This window comes from Aotus nancymaae, unplaced genomic scaffold (genome assembly GCF_030222135.1).
Source record: "Aotus nancymaae isolate 86718 unplaced genomic scaffold, 86718_ANA_hifiasm-v0.15.2.pri h1tg000034l, whole genome shotgun sequence".
Taxonomy (NCBI): Eukaryota; Metazoa; Chordata; class Mammalia; order Primates; family Aotidae; genus Aotus; species Aotus nancymaae.
In genome coordinates, this window is record NW_026988448.1 from 1,723,486 (window position 1) to 1,743,256 (window position 19,771).

Genomic DNA, 19,771 nt, shown 5'->3' on the forward strand with positions numbered 1-19,771 from the left:
CGCTGCCATCTTTAATTGGCAGGAGGAGAAAGCGCTCTACAGCCACCCGGACATCCCCCGCCTGGAGGACGGGAAGGGCCGCTCTGTTCCGGCCCAGCCTCCACTCTCGCCAGCAGCCCCACGCCGTCCACTGGAAGTGCAGCTTGTGCAGGGCCTGGTCCAAGCACGTGGTCTCTCCAGCCATTCCCTCACAAAAGCGCTGGGCCAGCTGCCACTCCAGCCAGGACTCTGGATGCGGGGCTGGTCAGTTATCGCTGGAGAGAAGGGCTTGGGAATACCAGGCAGCTTTGTGGCCACTGCTTGGTCAGGGAAGACAGCCCCTGGGCGCTGATGTGGACAGGCTTGGTCAGGGCAGACGTCCCTGGGTGCTGATGTGGACAGGCTTGGTCAGGGCAGACGTCCCCTGGGCGCTGATGTGGACAGGCTTGGTCAGGGCAGACGTCCCTGGGCGCTGATGTGGACAGGCTTGGTCAGGGCAGACGTCCCCCGGGTGCTGATGTGGACAGGCTTGGTCAGGGCAGATGTCCCTTGGGCTGAAGCGGCCTCACTGACTTACTGCTCCTTTATTCAACAGCATCTGTGATGCCTCCCTCGAGGCCGGAGCTGTGCAGGTGCACGGGAAAGGGTTCCACGTGGCCACGTCTCTGCAGCCACACCTTCCACAGGCATTGCTTTTTACCTCGTTCTCATTGTCGTCTTCCAGGGCCAGGCTCATCAGAGCAGCCTCCAACACCCTAAATAATTTACCCCAAAACCTCAGTGTGGGCCATCAGCTAGCTAATAGCAGGAAGCAACCCTTTCTCTCTCTGATGATGTAAAGCTACTTAATTTTTTACTGGCGGGGTCTGCTCTCCCATGAAATATTCATTCCCACGTCGCCCCAGAGCATGTATTTCCTTGGAAAGCAGCCCCCACCTCTGCCACCCAGAAGGGAGACACCAGAGTCCTAGGAGGGGTTGACTCCGAGAGGGGAGTATGGAGGGGAGCTGGATTGTTGGGGACCAGGCCTGGGGTCTTAGAGCCTGAGGACCCTTCACTGCCTTGCACACAGCCCTGGCCCAAGGCAGCCGGATGAGGTCACAGTCACCATGAATATTTAAGGAGATCTTTTTAATGTTCACACATGGACTGCTGTTGAAATGCAATCCGCCACCACCACAGTTGCTTCCTGGAAGCTCTGGAGAAATGGGTCTCTGTGGAGCCAGGGCTGAGGGAGAGGAGGACTGAGCTGTGGGCTGCAGCCCAGGAGAACATTGTGTCGGGGAGATCCGCGCAGAACGCCAGACAGCTTCATTGTATCATGCCGCCCGCCCCACCCCCGGTTTAGCCCGGAAGAATCAATTTATAAATGCTCTAGAGATAAATGAGACAGAGAGAAGTCCACCCTAATCCCAGCTGCTTCTGCCGTTTAGGAAGCTGGGCTGGAACACTTCCACTTCCGCCTGCCCCTCCATCTTGGCCTCCCTCTCTGTAGCACTTCCCAGTTTGTATTTCAATCAGAAGAAAAAATTCTGAGCACTTGCCGGCAGGTCATGAGCGAGTCAGCTGCCCTCCCCAAGCAGCTCTCCAGCCCACGGCCTCAGAAGGGGCAGAGCTCTCAGGCCTGTACTCCCCGGAGCTGTCCCGGGCCAGGGGCTGTCCAGCCCACTGCACGAGCCGAGCACCCTTTCCCCAGGGCCAGACCGAACCCCATGTGGGGTGAAAGCCAGGGAGAGGCTGCACCCAGGCAGTCCCAGCCACCTGCGACGGGCACCCAGGAAGTCCCAGCCACTTTCAAGGGCACCCAGGACCCAGGCAGTCCCAGCCAAGTATGAGGGGCTCCCAGGCAGTACCAACCACCTTTGAGGGGCATCCAGGAAGCCCCAGCCACCTGTGAGGGGCACCCAGGAAGTCCCAGCCACCTGCGAGGGGCACCCAGGAAGTCCCAGCCACTTTCAAGGGCACCCAGGACCCAGGCAGTCCCAGCCACCTATGAGGGGGCACCCAGGACCCAGGCAGTCCCAGCCAAGTACGAGGGGCACCCAGGCAGTACCAACCACCTTTGAGGGGCATCCAGGAAGCCCCAGCCACCTGAGAGGGGCACCCAGGCAGTCCCAGCCACCTGCGAGGGGCACCCAGGCAGTCCCAGCCAAGTACGAGGGGCACCCAGGCAGTACCAACCACCTTTGAGGGGCATCCAGGAAGCCCCAGCCACCTGAGAGGGGCACCCAGGCAGTCCCAGCCACCTGCGAGGGGCACCCAGGAAGTCCCAGCCAAGTACGAGGGGCACCCAGGACCCAGGCAGTCCCAGCCAAGTACGAGGGGCACCCAGGACCCAGGCAGTCCCAGCCAAGTACGAGGGGCACCCAGGACCCAGGCAGTCCCAGCCAAGTACGAGGGGCTCCCAGGCAGCACCAACCACCTTTGAGGGGCAGCGTCATCTGAGATTCTATACAGTATGAGACACCTTGGAACATTATGCAGATTCGTAAAACTTTTTATGCCCAGGGATTTGATGAGGTTTCAAAACATGATAACTAAATATAGAGAAGGCATAAAAGTAGAAAGAGGTCCAGTCAGCTCAGGAAACAGCGCTGCTTCCCCAGGCTGGGGTCTCAGCAAGTGCCAGCACTGGGCGCTCACACAGCAGAAACGTTCTCGAAGTCCTGGAGGCCGACGTCGGAGATCAGCTCCCTCTGAAGATGCCCAGGCCTCCTCCTTGGCTTCGGATGGCGTCCCCTCCTGCCTCTGTGCCACCGTCCCTCTGGGCCCGCCGGTGTCCCCTTTCGTAAGGACACCTGTTGCACTGGTCAGAGGCCACTCATGGCCTCACCGTCACACACCTCTGCAGTGACCCTGTCTCCAAAGGAGTCACGCTCTGAGTCTAGGGTCAGGCCGCCAATGTGGGGATGTGGGGGCACAGGTCAGCATGTCACAGACCGAGTCCTCCCACAGCAGCTGGGCCCAGCCACCCCCCAGCAGCCCCCCAGCCTCCCTAGAGGAATCGTGGGGTTGTGGTTTCTTAGCGGGTGAATTCGTGAGTCACCGTCTGGGATTGCAGGTGCTCACTGGGCAGCGTGGTGGGGCGGGGGGCACAGCAATCCTCAGAGCCGGGCGCTGACAGAGGCGACTTGGGCTGAGGGGGTCCTGGGGTGGCTGTGGGCCCAGCAACATCTGGGCCCTGGGGCGGAGCTGACTGACCCGTGAGGCGGGAGACCCGGCCGGCACCCCCAAGGCCTGGGCCACACACGGGATGCCAGGGCTTCACAGAGCCCCTCACCCACCCACTCATCCCAGCTGCTGGCACAAAGGAGCCAACAGCATCCCACAGCCAGGGGGAAATCCAGAACACAGATTCCCAATGCCAGTGGGGCTGGCAGTGAAAGGATCTGAGGTGAGGCTGGGTCTAAACATGGGGCAGGGGCAGAGCCCGCCGCTGGGGCCTGGGCTCCGTGGAAAGGGACTCGGGGAGGCCCATTGTGCAGCCCAGAGACACGTGTGCTGTGTTGGCCGTCCACAGAAGGGGCAGGCGGGGGAAGCCAGCCTCCTGCCCCGAGGTTGTGGGGTTGACACCAGGGACCCCACTGGGCAGGAACATGGCTCTTCCTGGTGCCCCGGAGGTACAGAGCTCTCCCTGCAGTGGGGGTCTGCGCCCAGGGCCTGACCTCACTACCCCCACCCCAACCCCGCCCCTGCCCCATCCTGCAGAAACTCAGGGCCAGGTGCCTCCCGAGAACTTCTGGGACTCTTCCCACCCCCTCCCTCTGTGGCCACAGAGCCCCCGCCCCCTTGGGGGCAGGGAAGATTCCAGGCTCAGTCCTGGAGGGACAGTGTGGCCCCCATGAGTTCTGAAGCAGACGGGCCATGGCCCAGAGGGGCGGGCAGCTCCATGTGAACGAGGCCGAGGCCCCTTCTCAGGACTCCCGTCGGATGAAGCCATTCCACAATACAGACGGCCCCTCACTACCCTTTCCTGAAACCAGATTTAACACAAGAAGGCAGGAAAATGGAAGGGCCCCGCCCTGCCAGACCTGCTTCACTCCTAAGTCCCGGAAGCTGCTGCTCAGCTCTCAAGGTCAAAAGGAGCCCCCTGGAGAGGACTCAGCAGGACGATGGGGCAACTTTCCAGTTTCAAAGAAAACCCACTGCCCAGCGTGGGCGCCGCGGTGCCCGTGACTCTTGGCTCTGGTCCTGCCCGACCACTGTGTTCCTCTCCAGCTCAGCCCCATCCCAGGCTCAGGAGGGCCTGGAAGGGGACGGGAGGGGTGGGAGAACCAGAGGGACCCACAGAGGGCAGGGAGGCGGCAGCTTCCAGGTGGGGCTGCCCCGTGGGCTCTGTGTCCCAGACCCCAGCGGGACCCACCCTGGTGCGTCCCTGGCATGTTTCTTTGGGGTGCTGGAGGTTACTGCTGTTGCCCAGAATGGCTGGACACCCAGGCCCAAGGCCCCCTTCCCCACTGCGCCTCCCATGGGTGTGGAGTTGGGGACACCCAGGCCCAAGGCCCCCTTCCCTCTGTGCCTCCCATGGGTGTGGAGTTGGGGACACCCAGGCCCAAGGCCCCCTTCCCCCTGTGCCTCCCATGGGTGTGGAGTTGGGGACACCCATGCCAAGGCCCCCTTCCCTCCTGTGCTTCCCATGGGTGTGGAGTTGGGGACACCCAGGCCCAAGGCCCCCTTCCCCCCTGCACCTCCCATGGGTGTGGAGTTGGGGACACCCATGCCAAGGCCCCCTTCCCTCCTGTGCTTCCCATGGGTGTGGAGTTGGGGACACCCAGGCCCAAGGCCCCCTTCCCCACTGTGCCTCCCATGGGTGTGGAGTTGGGGACACCCATGCCAAGGCCCCCTTCCCCCTGTGCCTCCCATGGGTGTGGAGTTGGGGACACCCAGGCCCAAGGCCCCCTTCCCCCTGTGCCTCCCATGGGTGTGGAGTTGGGGACACCCAGGCCCAAGGCCCCCTTCCCCACTGTGCCTCCCATGGGTGTGGAGTTGGGGACACCCATGCCAAGGCCCCCTTCCCCCTGTGCCTCCCATGGGTGTGGAGTTGGGGACACCCATGCCAAGGCCCCCTTCCCCCTGTGCCTCCCATGGGTGTGGAGTTGGGGACACCCAGGCCCAAGGCCCCCTTCCCCCTGTGCCTCCCATGGGTGTGGAGTTGGGGACACCCAGGTCCAAGGCCCCCTTCCCCACTGTGCCTCCCATGGGTGTGGAGTTGGGGACACCCATGCCAAGGCCCCCTTCCCCCTGTGCCTCCCATGGGTGTGGAGTTGGGTACACCCATGCCAAGGCCCCCTTCCCCCTGTGCCTCCCATGGGTGTGGAGTTGGGGACACCCATGCCAAGGCCCCCTTCCCCCTGTGCCTCCCATGGGTGTGGAGTTGGGGACACCCATGCCAAGGCCCCCTTCCCTCTGTGCCTCCCATGGGTGTGGAGTTGGGAGGGGAGCAGGTTGGGAAGCGGGGAGAGGGGGAAAGATTCATGCAGAAATGAGGACGACGTGTCGGTTCTAATAAAACTATGTCTCCTTGTCCCAGCCACGCAGCGGGGCAGCTGGCTCTGGAGGGGGGGCCGCCCACTCAGCTCAGACGCCCAGCCAGGCCCGCTGTAAACAGCTATTGCGGCTGATCAAAGGCGCTACAAGGACTTAATCACAGGGCTTAGGGTGAAGGAGGGGAGGGGCTGCCCACGGGAACAAACGTGGCATTCGGGTTTCCATGCACTGCAGTTCCGTGTGGGGCAGAGGCCTCCATCCTCAACAGCTGGAGTGGGGCCAGAAGGCAGGGCCCCCGAAGGTCAGAGGTCAACGTGGTGACCCACCTGTCAGCCACTTACTCACATGTGAGGGCGTTGGTTTCACGGCTGGAGGGGAGGGAGCCTCGCCCCACATTGTGTGCTGAGCAGGATAAAAATGGAGATGTCTGGGAGCTCCTGGCAAGGTGGGGTATGGAGGAAAAGCAAGAGGTGCCATTTCCCCCTCCGACTGCAGAGGGGCAGCCAGGGAAAGCAGGCGGTCTTCGCTGCCTGCCTCTTAGACAGAGCCCAGGCAGCCAGTTTCAGCCCTGGGTCCCGCAGCCACTGCCCTCCCAGGGAGCAGACATGGTCATCGGAAGGCCTCCTCCAGCACCCACGTCCCCGGGCCTGCTGCTCCCGTGCCTCTGAGCGACGCTGGAGGGGAAGGCGCCCCGAGAGCCGACTGCACCCCTCTCCTGGGGAGATCTCTGCTGCTGTTCGTTGCTGTGCCTAGAACAGAATCCAGAGCCGCCCTCGAGGTGCTGAGACCTCCCTCCCCGAGCTCCCAGGCCCACTGCCCGAGCCCTCGGCTCCCCTGCTCACTGAGTCAGCCCCTGGGGCTCAGGCCTCAGCCCACCTCCTCCGGCCCTGGGCCTTTGCACGGCGGCCACCACCTGCTCTTCCCTGGTGCTGTGGGGCCGGTCCTGTCTTCTTCAGCTTCTCTCACTAGACGTGTTGCCACATCGCAGAGGACCCCGACCCTGAGCTGGACGGGTGGGGCCAAGGTGCCCCCAGGAAGTGGGCCCCCGCCCAGAGCTGCTGTTTGTTTCTTAGCACCTAATCAGTAGGTTAGGGATGGACTTCCCAAAGCTGTGGCTTTCGTCAACAGCCTGCCTGTTCAACACCATATCCCAGGCACCCCGCTGGCTCTGTCCAGCTTCAAAGAGCGCCTGACCAGACACAACTGGGCATCCAGACCTAAGTCACACAGCCCCCGGTGTCACACCCGTGGCTGGACCTCGCTGGCACTTCCTGGGACCTTTGCAGGTGTATTAACACAACCTTCCCACCCTCACTCAGCAGGCACAGGCTCCTGGGGCTCTGCCTCTTTACCGAATGCAGCGGAAAGAATTCTGGGTAGGCAGGAGGGTGCCAGGCTCTGCCAGGGCCGTGCTGGCCTCTCTGAGCCTGTTTCTGCCTCGTTTCTTCTCTCCCGAGTGTAAGAGGATTGCAGCGTGGGACCCTCTCCAGTTCTAAAATCACGTAGTCTCTTGTTCTGCTGCTGCGCGTGTGTGGAGAGGGAGATTCTGATCACTGTGCACAGCTGAGGTCTGCAAACAGGAAGACAGGGCGCCTTCATCTAGGATCGTTCAGGCTGCCGCAGGAAAAATGACACATTTCCCGGTAAAGGTGATGTGCGCTGCTAGGATCCCGTGCCCTCCGGAGCCCAGCGAGCTGGCGCTGGAGCTGGTGCTCAGTCTCAGATGGTATGGGGCTTTCCTGGGCGGGCCCGTGCAGCTTTGCTCATGCCAGGACATTTATGTAGCTTCCGCACTGCCTGAGTCAGCTCCAAAGCCGGCCAGTCCCTGAATGGGTTCCGGAGGGTCCCGCAGCCCCATCCAGCACCTGGCCCAGGACAGGGCCAGCTGTCCTCCTTAGCCCGTCCAGCACTCACCCCCAGCCCGCATCAGCTGCTCTCCTCAGAACCGAGCTGGCAGGGTGGGACCCAGGTGACCCCAGCACCCAGCACGGTGCCAGGCAGGGAACTGACATGTGGGGCCCGTCTGTGTAAAGAGTGAACGGAGGCATCAAAGGCTTTCTCCTCCCAAACACCAATCTCCCAGCCCGGATTAGCAGCCGAGTGCGAGGCGGCGTCCGAGCAGCGCCCAGGATTAGGCAGCGTGTGCTTCCCAGGTGCGTCTTGCTCGTTCACTAAACAAATATTTGTGCTTGGCACCAGTTGATATGCTAGCGTTGTGTTTCATCTGGTCGTGTGTTATTTAAAAAAATTCCCATTACTAAATCCATTAAGCAACCAAACTGGCAGAGTCGCTCGATTAAAATGCGTGACACACGACTACAGCGAACGTCAGGAAACGCAGATCCAGGCGGGGCCCTCGCAGACACCAGCCCTGAAGAATCACTCTCCACTAGATCTTTGTTTTTCTCCAAAAGACGATCCAAAAGAAGATCATCTTTCCAGAAAAAGAGGATTTTACAGTCAATTTGATAACAGAATATAAATTTATCTCCTTCGGGGGACGTATGTATGTTAGCATATCACTGGTGTCTTCAATGATGCCTCTAAAACCGATGTCTCCAAAAGCGACAGACTTAGAACGAGAGCAAAGCCATTAGAAAGGCTCCACTGTATTGAACAGAACATCAATCACGGTCGGGAAGAATAGAAATGCATCCAGTTTTAAGACTCTGCAAGCTGAGCATATGCTGACATCTCTCCCCATCTGCACATCAAACTCTGAAATGATAGAAAAAATAGTAAACATACGGAGAGGCATCCTGAAAAACAAGGATCAGGAGTTCTCTGAGAATCAGTGCCCTCGGGAAACCTGGAGAGGCTCCATGAAAGACGTGGCTGCCGTTGCAATGTTCACCCACTCCCACAGTGGCTCACGGGGCACACAGCCACCCCGGACTTCCGCGCCGGGTGGAAGGCAGGCAGGGGTTCCCCGGGTCCTAGTGGAAGGGGCCAGCTTTCCAACTGCTCCCGATCCCCTCATCCAGGCTGGGAAGCTTGCAGAGGGGTCAGGACCAGGCAGTGCTGCAACTGGACCAGGGAGAGGAGGCCGCTCCAGCTATGTGCCGGGGAAGCATGAGCCAGCACAGAGGGCAAGGGTCAGAGGTCGGAGGCCACTCATCTCCTGCTCTCCCTGGGATAACCAGAACTCCAGCCCCAAAAGATGAGTTTTCTAGGCAGACTTTGTACCAAAAAAAGCTGTGTACAGGGAAATAACGACCTCAAAGACGACCCCACAGTCAAATGACGTCTGAAGCATCAACGCCATGAAGACGAGATTACCAAAGAATTTGCACTTGAGGAAACAGAGCTAACAGCACCATCAAAACAGCAGCATTACGTGTAAGCAATAGCCTCAGAGAGACAAAAGCAACATGAATATCTGTGACTCGAGAACGGAAAGTTACGAAAAAGAACCCATTAGAAATACGGGAAATTAAGGATACAGTTGCTGATACTTAAAAATTCAAGTTACGCTTTGAATTTTAAAATGAATATAACAGAACTGTGAGTAAATGAGCTTTAACAAGCGGAGAGATTTTTCCAGAATGTCAGAAATCTAGACGGTGTAAATGTGGAAAGACAAACTGAACACGTACATGTGCTTAGGCCCTCTGGGGACAGCGTGGAGAAATCGGATCGCCGGCCCACACGGGGACGGCGCGGCTTTCGGCTCTTCCTTCGCACCTGGACGGCGTTTACTGACGGTCTCTGTCCCCGCCCCCCTCACCCACCTCGCTAGCCTAAGAGGCCTTCAGCGATGACCCTGGGAGGGACATCGATGCCCCTAAACAAGACACCTGGGCCACTGTGCCGGCGCTGGGAGGAGCGGCATGTTTATGGCTGATTGGCAGGAAGTTCCTCTCTACACACACACAAAGAGGTGCGTGGGCACAGGTCAGCGGTGGGTGGATGTGGCGGCTTATCCTGGGTCACCTGGGTCCTCTGGGAGGGTGGTAAAAGAGGAACTTTGCACGGACTCTGCAGGCAGACGTGGGGCAGCGGTCAAGACCGCCAGGCAGGGCAGGGCAAAGGTGCGGCGCAGGTCCCCGTGGGTGTCACTGTCCCTCTCAGCATGCAGCTCCTCTTCCCAGCCGTGCCCCAAACTCAGCACCAGAGCTTTGGCTGCAAACCTTGGAGTCAGCAGCCACACAGAGCTCAGCCTCCCCCAGGCCCCCCTCGACCTTCTGCTCCACCTGAGTGCTGGGGACACCTTGGATTCTCATCCTGGCTGGGAGCGCCATTTCTGTCCCCAGTTTCCCTCCCAGACCTCCAGGCCCGGCTCCATGACTCTGTAGCAAAGACCTCACCCAGTAACAGATTGATTAGAGCCCACTCCCCACACTCCCATGGACCCCCGACTGAGACACCAAGAGGTACTTGTTGACTGTCTAGCGTGAGAAGCACCGTGCGAGGGGCTGGAAACTCGAAAAAGGACAGACGACACTTCTGTCCAGAGGCTCTGCTGTGATGGGCACAAAGAACTGCCTTTCCTGTTTCCACGATTGTCTGCGCCATCAGGGCTGCTGCTGTCATATTCCATGAAAGCTGCTCGAGCACCCATTGCTGGCAAGGACTCAGAGAAGCTGGAGCTCTCACGGCACGTGGAACTGTGGCTGCCGCCACTGCTCTGGGGCGCCTTTCTAGTCTCCACTACAACTGAACCTGCGGTCCAGCAGCTCCACACCCAGAAACCACGCTCACAGGAATGTTCCTGAGCATAAGCCCTCACAGCCAAAACCTGCTGGAAGCCACACGGGTGCCATCAGTCGTAGAGGGATGCCTTCTGCATCCTCCACAGCAAAAAGCCACACCCGACGGCATAAATCACACACAGGAAACGGTGAAGAAAAGAGACCAGAGGCACGTGGGTCATATTGTCCGACTCCATCTAAATGAAGTCAAAGTCAGGAAACACTCATCTGCAACATCAGAAATCAGGCCGCTCCAGGTGGGAGCTGAGCGCGTGGTGACGCTGTAGGGCAAGGGAGCACTCCCGCTGGTCCCCGGGGAGGAAGGCAGGCAGGTGCAGCCCGGGGAGCACGTGGGGTGGCGTCGGGCGTCCTCGCCCAGGCGTTCGGCTGCTTGCATCGAGAGCTTCGCGTTGTGCACTCGAGATTAGCGCTCTTTCCTCTTCAAACACAAAAGTGTCTTCCCCTGAAGTTACCCCACGTTTTCTAATCTTTTATTTCGTGCCCTAAAAATGTGTAGGGTTCTTGTCGTCTTCTAGTGCCCAGCCACAGTGAACAGCACAGCCCTGCAGGTCTCCTTGTGTTTTTCAGACAGGGCATTGTGTGCTCAGCATCTTCACAGGGATCTTTTGATGGTGGTGGTGGTAAAAGGAAAATCTTAGACACATTAAATTGAACAGAGTTTAATTCCGCAAAGAACAATTCATGAATCGGGCCTCTCAGGAAGCAGAATACCTTCAGAGAGACTCCACCATAGCCGCGTGGCCCAAGACGGTTTATGGACAGAAAAAGGGAAGTGAGTTACGGAAAGCAGGGGTGAGGTCCAGAAACTGCCAGATCGGTTACAGCTCGGCGTTTGCCTTATTTGAACACAGTTTGAACAGTTGACCGTCTTTGATTGGCTGATGCTTGGTGACTGGCACAAGAGTAAGCTAAAGTCTGTTTACAGATCCAGTTGGGTTACAGTTCACTGTGGAAGGAGAAATTTTCAAACATGGAAAGAGGCAACTTTAGGCTAAACTTAACAGTGGTGATGGTGATAATGATGGTGTTGGTAGTGGTGATGGAGATGGTGATGATGGTGATGGTGATGATGGAGATGGTGATGATGGAGATGGTGGTGATGGAGATGGTGATGATGGAGATGGTGGTGATGGTGATGGTGGTGGTGATGATGATGATGGAGATGGTGTTGATGGTAATGGAGAGGTGGTGATGGTGATAATGATGGTGTTGGTAGTGGTGATGGAGATGGTGGTGATGGTGATGGTGATGATGGAGATGGTGCTGATGGTGATGGAGAGGTGGTGATGATGATGATGGTGGTGGTGGTGATGGTAATGGTGATGGCGATGGTGGCAGTGATGATGGTGATGGTAGTGGTGATGGTGATGGTGATGATGGGGATGATGGTGGTGATGATGATGATGGTGGTGGTGGTGATGGTAATGGTGATGGCGGTGGTGGCAGTGATGATGGTGATTGATGGTGGTGGTAATATGATGGTGATCCTAATGATGGTGGTGATGGTGATAGTGATGGTGATGATAGTGATGATGAAGATATTTATTTCAGAGCATGTGACAAAAATGAATTGAGATTACTAATATGTTTGAATTATTAGATAAAAGATATAATTAAAATTAAAAATATTGTTATTTTTATGCCATGCTCCCAGCTGTAGCTGGATTTCTGAGTTACAGTTTGGATGAGCAGTGCAGGAAGAATTACGGCGCCCTTGGATATCCACAGCATGACCTTTTCCTGTTGCTGGCCACTTTTATTTGTTAGCTCTTACCAACAACTGGAAAGGATTTTAGACAGCAAAGCACCTCCTGCGACCCCCGTGTCATAAGTACATGAGAATTCTTCCCCAGGGACGTCAGTGTCAAACACAGACAAACACATACCCACAGCGACAGCCAAGGAACGCCTCTCTCATTTCCATTTCCACTTGGTTATCCAGAGGGCTTAGCATGAAAGGAGAGGGCAAGACCAGAGTGACAGCCCAAAGCCACGCTCCTGCCAGCGCTCCCCAAGCCGCAGCCACAGACTGCTTTGTGCGCCCGGGCCCATTTGCATGGGGAGGTGGGGCAGGGTTTGGTCTGCAGCAGGTAGCGGAGAGTATAATCAGAGGCCACAGCAACGGCCCCCGAGCCAAGGAGGGGCTGCGGATTCCGGGGCTGCAGAAGGGGCCTGCCACCGGCTTCCTGTGGCCCTGGTAGTTTCATGGTTCTTGGTGACTGTTGTCTCTGTCTGTGGCAGAGGCGAACCAACAGCTGGCACATGTGGCAAGAGGATGATACTTAAACGTATTCTCACGTCCAGAACTTACTGTGGCTGGCAGTGGGAAAGTCATCTGCCTTTTTTTATGGGTGGCGGGGGATGGAGTCTCGTTCTGCTGCCCAGGCTGGAGTGCAGTGGTGCAATCTCGGATCACTGTAACCTTCGTCTCCCGGGTTCAAGCAACTCTCCCGCCTCAGCCTCCCGGTAGCTGGGATTACAGGTGCACAGCAGCCCGCACCCCCGGGGTTTCACCATGTTGGCCAGGATGGTCTCGATCTCTTGACCTCGTGATCCCTCCTCCTCAGCCTCCCGATGTGCTGGGATTACAGGCGTGAGCCACCACGCCCGGCCTCATCTGCCTTCTTTAGGTCTTTGTCCTCATCTATTAACTAACAAGCATTAAATAACTAATGGTGTTTTTCTCAATAATCTTGGCATATCTAAGGATGTTTATGATGTGTCTGCAAGTTTTCAGAAGTTTAGAAAATATCATTATTAGTACTCAACTCTTGGCAAACAAGGGGATAATAGCACACCACCCCCTTCAATGGAGGCCCCAGCGGCTCTCTCCGGCGTCTCCCCCGGGAACCCTTTGCCAGTCCCCGGTCCGCGTCCCCTGCTCCACGGCTCACTGTGCAGACGTCACACACACGACTCTGTCTGTGCACACCCAGGCTCCGGTCACTGCGGCGTCGCCAATCCTTCGAGTCCGGCCGGCACTCAGTAAGTGCTGGCAGAATTGGTTTCTAATGCCTCTCTGTGTTCTTTCATTTGCATAAACAATAAAGTATTCTCAGGCCAGGGATGCCCATCCCTCACGCAGAATTCTGATCACAGGAACCTTGTTAAGCATCTCACTGTCACTTGCAGGCAGGACTTGGACACTGACATAAATGGCACCCACCGTTCCTGTCACAGACCCGCCTCTTCGCTCCTGCTCAGGCAGCCTGCGGCTCAGCTTCCGTCCCAGCTCACGTGGCGATCCACAGAGGCTGCGCTACCGAAGCAAGCTCACCCTCCCCAGAGCTCACCTCCTTTCTGTGGGAAATGGCAGCAGTTACATCAGCTTCCAGAGAGAAGAAGAGAATTCAGGTGAAGTACAGAGCCAGGAGCCCAGAGAACCCAGAGAGCCCAGAGAGCCCAGAGAGCCCAGAGAACCCAGAGAACCCAGAGACCTCAGAGAGCCCAGAGAGCCCAGAGAACCCAGAGACCTCAGAGAGCCCAGAGAGCCCAGAGAACCCAGAGAGCCCAGAGAACCCAGAGAGCCCAGAGGGCCCAGAGAGCCCAGAGAACCCAGAGAACTCAGAGAGCCCAGAGAGCCCAGAGAACCCAGAGAACTCAGAGAGCCCAGAGAACCCAGAGAACTCAGAGAGCCCAGAGAACCCAGAGAACCCAGAGAGCCCAGAGAACCCAGAGAGCTCAGAGAGCCCAGAGAGCCCAGAGAACCCAGAGAGCCCAGAGAACCCAGAGAACCCAGAGAGCCCAGAGAACCCAGAGAGCTCAGAGAGCCCAGAGAGCCCAGAGAACCCAGAGAGCCCAGAGAACCCAGAGAACTCAGAGAGCCCAAAGAATCCAGAGAACTCAGAGAGCCCAGAGAACTCGCCCAGAGAGCCAGGCACCAGCTCCCTTGCTTCAGGCACCGTGGCTTCCCCAGGACTGAGGCCAGTGAGACGTGGGACACAGATGACCTGGAGATGTTCTCAGGGCGCGTTAATCCTTCTCAGAGCCAAGAGTCGAGAGGGCAACGTGGGCCGACCCAGCTCCGAGCTCATGGAGCCCCTCCCGTCTCCTTCCCGCTATCCTGAATCTGCCCTTCCACTGAGGCCAGCACAAGCCAGGCTGGGCTCTGGACGCTGTCCCTGCTCAGCCGTGGGGGACTGGTGGCAAGGCCACGGTCAGGCTTCCGGGGGTCTCTGTGTGGCCAGCTCTCCCGGATCACTCACCGCACACCCCGCCTGGCGGGAAACGGCAGCCTTGCTGCCCCACCCCCGTCTCTGACAAAGACGCACGAATCCTCAGGGACGTGCAGACCCAGTGCCACTGGGAGAGACCGCACCTCCTGCAGGGACCGCAGGGACCTTGGGCTCAGGAAGCCCACCGCGGTCTGGGCAGTGCCCTCCTGCTCCCTCAGTCACTGTCCGACCACACCCCTGGGGGCAGGCTCCCCCTGAGCTACACCTGCGGCCACACGCAGCATACTCCCGGGCAGACGCCGCCTCCGCCCCCCACCGTCCCCCGCGCACACGCCTGTGTCCACACAAGTGCTCCACCCTCTGAGGCCAGCGGGGCACTCCCCCCAGGAGGTGACAGGTGTTTCCCCAGGTGGCAGAACAGCCGCGGAGAGCTGAGCACACAGGCCCAGGGGAGTTTGGTGCAGACGCCAAGGCGGAGACCTTGTGGGGAGGAGACCTTGCCAGCCGCAGTGAGGGCCACGCCAGGCCGGGCCTGCCCAGACAGCATCCTGCCCCAGAGCTCGCCTGAGACCCGGAGCTGAACTCCGGCTACATCCGAATGTGGAAGGCCGGGGCATTGTCCCTCAGGCCACCAGGCCTACGGGAAAGTCTCTTCTGCGTTAATGCTAAGAAAAAACAAAACCCAGCTTGCACCAGGAGCCCAGCCAGCTGGGGACGTGCCACGTGCCCCGTGGGGCACCCACCCACCTGGCGGCCACTGGGGCAGGAGGCCCTAATCACACTGACGCGTGGGGCCGTGGGCTGTGGTTCTCTGAATCCTCCCAGGGGGCCAGGACCTGCTCCAGACCCCTGTGCCCAGTTGGGTAAGCATGCAATCCCCACCCTGGGGGAAGGCAGGGGGGAAAGCCCCCACCACCGCCTGGCAGCCTCACGCCCACCCAGGCCAGCCCTGACGACAGGACCGGGACACCTGGCTGGTCCCCAGCCTCTTGGTGTCACTTTTCCTTCAAGGCCAGAGTTCTCCAGGCCAGGCCCTGACACAGGCGCAGCAGGCGACCCGCACTCAGGTTAGTGGGAATCTCACACTGGGGTCAAGCCAAGAGGAGCTGGAGGCTCCTGAGAAGGGGCCCCTCCTCCCGGCCCAAGGCGAGACCACCAGGAGGGGAGGCGCGGGCCGTGCTCCTGGCAACAGGCCGGGGGGCTTGAGGAACAGTCTACTTGGTTGATTTTACATATCTCTATTTAAATGTGAAGGAAAACAAGCAGTTATTCTTGGATCAAGTATATGCTCAGTATAGTTCTCTGAACAGAGTGGAAAGCAGATACTGCCCGGCCTTTGAGGAGCCATGGACTCCAGAAGCAGCTGAGGTTCGGAGCAAGGGGGCCGCACACCTGCCCAGAGTCGGGTTCATTTTCCGTTTCCCCAAATTGACTGTAGGGTTTCTGGAAACAAGAGCGATCTCACAGAGCTGTACTGAGGACATACTTGACGGTCCTTTGGCCTTAGCTGGAGGCTGTGAGCCAGTAAAACACAAAAGTGACATCATCCCCATCCCAGTGGGTTGGCGATGACACTCCAGAAGCTTCTGAAGGTTGGCCCCTTGCCCTGACCAGAGCCCCCAGCAGGGGTCACGGCCCCCTTGCTCTGAACCTCTGCTAGTTCAGGACACCATGCTTCCTCAAAGGCCGGGCAATATCTGCTTTTTGCCCTGTTCAGAGACCGTGCCTTGGAGACACAGCTCTCTGGCTGTGCACATAAAAATTCCCTTTGGTTTCAGACACTGGAACTGATTCCCTCCTTCCACAATGGCACTGGGGAAGCCAGCCGGGTCACATGCTCCCAGGGGCCAGGCCAGGTGACCGGCCCAGGGAGATGGAGCCAGAGGGCAACGAAGCCCCCAGGCTGCCCTGTGCAGCGGGAGCAGGACCCCAGGCTGAGCCAGTGGGACGGGGTGGGCCCAATCCTGGGAACAGGTCTGATGCAAACAGGCAGGTGGCTAAGAGCCTGGTGACACCGGGCACAGGGGACAGCTGCAGCATGAGTGGGAAGGACCCCAGGGCCGGGCTGGGCTGGGGAGGAGGGCAGAGGAGCTTCTGCGTTGTGTGTTCTGGGAGCGGAGCCCAGGGCACCTCCAGAGAGCATGCGGACCTGAGTTGGGGCAGGCAGGGGCACGTGGCCAGGCTGGCCAGCTGCTCACAGGGATGGGGTCCCCCACTCCAGGGCCAGCCTGGGAGCCAGCCACGATACCCCCATTTATTCCAAACAATTTAACACAGATCGCAACTAACTCCAGATTTTTTAAAAAGTGTTTTGCAATTAGTTGCAACAGAGCCATCCTATAGACAAAGAAAACCCACAGTTAAAATGCCAGGTAATTACCATTTTCTAAGAGCCTCTTTTTTCTTCCCAGCCACACAAGTGAGAGCAGTTCTGGCGCTGGACCTCAAGCCTCTGAGAGGAATCCACTCTCCATGGAAGTTCCGGGATCTTCTGTCACCTCCCGACCATGTCCATCCACAGAGCTCCGCCCGGGAGCTGAGGCCCGGCCTACACAGCTTCCTCGCTGCTCCAGCCAGACAGGCCGCGCCGTCCCGGCGTGCCCGGTGCCCAGCAGGGAGGCCCTGTCCACGCTGCTGAGCATGGAGGTCCCCAACGGCTGGGTGTGCTGCACAGCCCTGAAGGACCAGTTCCGGGGTTGAGAACAAATATTTATAAAGAAAACCGTATCTGGAGCCCACTAAGATTCAAAAAGCTTCATTTTACTCCCTCTTCTTCCATCTAACTCGGAAACCACTGATTTAGGTCCGCAGACACTGCCCCACTGTCACTCCAAGTCGGGCTGTTCTTGCCTCCACCAGCACCCTGCCAGACACCTGCCCACGGTCACGGGTTCATTTTCTGTTTCCCCAGATTGAATGTCGGGTTTCTGAAAACAAGAGTGATCTTACAGAACTATACTGAGCGTACACTCGATCCAGTAATAACTGCTCTTTTTCTTTACATTTAAATAAAGACATACAGAATCAGCGAAGTGGAATGTTTCTCAGGCCCCGCGGGATTTCAGCGAAGCCTCGTGAGGAGCCACCTGTGCAGGCCTTTTGCTGAATGCCACTCGGCGCGAAGGAAGAGTGTGTGCCGTTTGTTAACGCCCAGTCATTTCACATTCTATTTCTCTCTACCCCTTCTTCCCACCCCCGAAAACAATTACGAACTTGCCTTTTTATTGTAGGCAAAAAGAAAAAAAAATTATTTCATGCCCTTTTTAAAAAGTCCCTCTTGCATAGAAAATACCTCTCGCCAATGTTACAAAGGCACTTCTGCAGGGCAGAACGCTCCCTGCTTGGCCCACAGCTGCACCCCACATCCTCTCTGGTGTGAGACACACGGGCCTGCAGGTCACACAAGGTCGCTGAGGAGCAAGCCTCTGCCCGGCTGACCTGAGCAGAACACAGCTGGTCACCAAACCCTAAGCGCAGTCATTAAAGGGAGCCTTTTCCAGCCACACCGAGCTCAGTTTTCTAGTCAAAAGTCCCAGTGGTCTTTTAACCCATCCTTTCTCTCTGACCCCTGCAATGAGACCCAAGAAGACGCGGTTCCCAGGGGTCAGCAGAACCTATTCACAGGGCTGCACGTCATCCCACGAAGCAGGAGCTGGAGCCACAGGCCAGACTGAGAACAAGGGTGCGCCTCTGACCTCAGACCCGGCAGCTGAGGAGACCGCAGTCGCTGAGATTCTCGTATCTGCTGCGACGTGACATCCTCATGGAACCCATCCCAGCACACGGGGTGGAGTGTGGAGGCCACAGGGGTCTGGGTTGAGTCTGAGACAATCACCTCCCGTGGCCACACCTGGCTGGCAGGAGAGACGGGCATTTGCCAAGTGCAGCTAAAGCAGACAGTGCCAGCTTAAAACCTCAGTAAGGGCAGCTTCTCTCCGGCTGTGCCTGTTTCTCAGAGAGAAATCAGGAATGCAGAGGGAATGTCCTGGCCACTAGGATAACCCAGGCCCTGCTCTCTTGGGACAAGCAGCCTCTGCAGAGTGAAGTCCTGGCTGGGGCCACAGCCTTGCCACGCTGCAGTCCAGCTGCCCCTCACTCAAGCCTTTCTTCCCAATGGAGACACAGTGTCTGTCACCAGTGCAAGCTTTGAAGCCAGGCGGCCTAGACACCCAGCTCCTCCACTGGACAGCTGTGGCCCCAGGACCAGGGTCTCTCAGAGAGCTGTGCTGACCGAATGAGACGCATGGAGTGTGTAGGAAGTGCCTGCACAGAGTAAGCATTTAAAGATTTTAGGGATTATTATAGTGAGAACAAGAGGACAGTCAGCAAACTTCAGGTTGATGGACGTAACTGTTTAAAAATACTCGAGAGTATAACTACTTTGCAACACTGTTCATCTCGTGTAAAGATCTCAAAGCTATAAAACCATAAGCCAAAGAACAGGTTCTTCCTGGCACGGAAGCAGAGAAAAACACAGCGGTGACAGGAAGGCACGTCCTGCTTCCAGAAAGACGTGGTGGACTTACTGCTTCCTGTTCCTTCAAGCGCAACGAAACCCGGATGTCACATGGGGAGCAAGCGTGAGGAGCTGCTGCGTGAGGGGAGAGAAAGCAGACCAGCCAGGGAACCCAGGACCCGAGGGACAGCAGGGCGGCAAGGCCTGGGTTTCTCTTTGCCTCACACATCCCACAACTCAGAAACACCAATGAGCACAGACAAAAGCGGCCCAGCAAAAGCCGGCTCTGCGCTCCCGAAGCCCTAGAGAGGCCACCAGCAAAGCAGAACGCTTCTAGAGAGTGACCACTGCATTCCCGTCAACGCCACAGAAAGCAGGCTTGGCCCCACCCCCACACCATGCCAGGAAAGGTCAGGTCGGCGTCCTCGGACTCCACCCTCCCGAGGCTCTGCCAGCAAGCGTTGTCCAGCCCCACTAGAGTGGTGGCAGAAAGGGCCGAAAGGGAGTTTGGACCTTCCCCACAGCCGAGGACGAGGACACCTCCTGCTGTGCTGCGGGGAGCGTGCGGGAAGCCTGGACTTCCATGGTCAGCACTGTTTTTCCTCTGTCAACAGAGCCACGTAGGAAACCTGGACTTCTCCCTCCCTCCCGCCACTGCCAGAGCTGGTCCAGAAAAAGGACCCTCGTGATGTAACACAAAAAGGTCTAGATTTCATTCAAAAACCACTCATTTTACCAAGAACCAGGAAGATCTCAAAGCTGATGGAAAAAGAATAATCAATACCTGCCAGCACTGACAGGGATATCAGAAACAACAGAAAGATCTTAAAGTATCCATCACAAAAATACCTCAACAAGGAATTAGAAACATACCTGAAACAAATGAAAAAAAAATAGGAAGTCACAACAAAGAAACAGAAAGTCTCAGCAGAGAAACAGAAGGTGTAAATAAGACCCAGAGG